This window comes from Microtus ochrogaster, unplaced genomic scaffold (assembly GCF_000317375.1).
Source record: "Microtus ochrogaster isolate Prairie Vole_2 unplaced genomic scaffold, MicOch1.0 UNK7, whole genome shotgun sequence".
Lineage (NCBI taxonomy): Eukaryota > Metazoa > Chordata > Mammalia > Rodentia > Cricetidae > Microtus > Microtus ochrogaster.
This window is the reverse complement of record NW_004949105.1, coordinates 12,118,516-12,120,634: the sequence shown is the minus strand read 5'-3', so window position 1 is coordinate 12,120,634 and position 2,119 is coordinate 12,118,516.

The following is a 2,119-nucleotide window of genomic DNA, read 5'->3' as shown; positions in this document are numbered from 1 at the left end:
CAGGTTTGAAAGCTATAGAAGACTGGATTCCTGCTTAACTATGCTTTGGATATAATACCATGTGTTCTTGTTAACACTTAACTTTTTAAAGAAGAAAGAAGCATCAAATTATCACTCCACGGATTTTAAAATATTGTGATCAATCACCAGTAATCTCCTTGACAAAAGGGTCATGCAGTTCATAATACCTTCTGACAAGAACTCCAGAGAGGTTCACCTGCACAACTAAAGAAGCCTATGAGTAGGAGAAAATCAAGTTTTACACCCTGATCAGAGCAGTGTGACTCCAGAGGGAGAAAATAAACATGATGCATGTGAAACAGTAAGATGGAAGGACTGTCTCCTGGGTGAGATATGCTGGAATATGCCCCAGAAGCCCCTCTGACTAATGTAGTTACTTGCAGACCTTCACTGCTAAGATACCTGTTTTATGCCTTCCAACCCAGAAACCTTTTCTTTTTTTCTTTCCTGATCTTATCTCAGCACAATGGACCAAAGCCTAAGCTGCATGTCCTGAAACCCTAGACATTCTTTCTGAATACATCCCATTTCCCATTAGATTGTTTAAAGAATTCTTTTACTAAACCTGAGAGTGTTCTTGATTATAACTTAAAACGCTTAATTTCCCCTATTTATTCTTTCTGCAAGGAGCTGTGGGCTATCTCTAGCTTGTCTACTCTATTCGTTTGTTTTGGGTTTTGTTTGTTTCATTTTTCTTTTCCATATTTTGATGTGATCTAACTCAAGTATCTGAGTAATGTTTATTTTATCTAAGAAAACCTGAAAAATGAAAACATCTGTTTCCAATGATTTGGGTTTGTAAAACGAATGGAGAGGTTATTTTCTTAAAGTGAGATTCAGAGCTCTGTATTCATACTAATCCTCGGAGAAATTGTTAATAATTCAGTGATCTTGAAATGTATCTTCTGTAGACCACAGAATAGACTTTAGGTTTTATCACTCAAAACTTCCCTCCCTGATAATATTTAACAACTACTTTCCAAATTCACCATGTGAGCTACAATTTCTCCACATCCCCCATCCAAGGTAGGAAGGCTAATTTAAGGCCATACATTGAAACAAGGATTCATGATTCAAATTCTCTTGTACCAATAACATTTTCTCCTTTTTTTTTTGGTCCTAATATTGTCTTACTACTCATTCATACATTTGTATTTTTTTCTACTCTGGCAACTTTAATGCAAATTTTTTGTCCTAACTCCTTTCTTGTTAGTGAATTCAAGGACGATTCATTTAATATTGCTACAGTCTCAACAGCAGTGTAAATTAGGTGTAATTATAGCCGCTGGAATGGTTTTGACTAGCTGCAGAGGGGAAATTTCAGGTGATAATGCTACAAAGAACATCAATGTTCTGTAACAGTATGTGCTAATACAGTCCCTCAGGAGGGCAGAAAAATATTTTTTTCAAGAATCCTGTGGGTTGTCTGCTATTAAATGTGCTGGGCAGGTGAGACTTATGTAGCTGGTCCTCTAACAGATGAGAGAGATTACCTACACATTGTGAGTCCAGACATACATCATTACAGATTTGGTAAATATGCATATTTTAATATGTTTCAATACACTGTGTGAATATATGTTTACTTCACTATGCTTTGGAAAAGAAACATTAACTTTAAAAGAACAGTATACTTTTAAAAATTATTGTTATGATAAATATGAAGTCCTGTCTTTGGAATGAAGGAAATCTCTAAAGTCAATAAATACCACATAAAAATGGATATGTGAAAGTTAATCATTATTGTGCAGGAAGAATAGGATGCCTCTGATATATTAAAATTTAAGATTGTTTCTTGACCTGCTAAAGTATAGAAACATTCCCAAATGTTTTTCTGTAACATTTCTGGATGAGATTAGATTGACCAAGAACTATTCATGTTCACAAAAAAACCCAGAAGATTATATCTCTAACTAAAATTTGGAGAAAAAGTTTGATATGGAATAATGGACAGCACTTCTGGGAGCAGTAGCTTTGTGATGAGCAAGTACAATACTTGAGCAGAGTACTGTATATCATAGCATAGTACAAATATTCTTTTTTTTTCTTTTTTTATTGAGAAAAGGAAAAAAAACAAGTTTCCGCCTCCTCCCAGCCT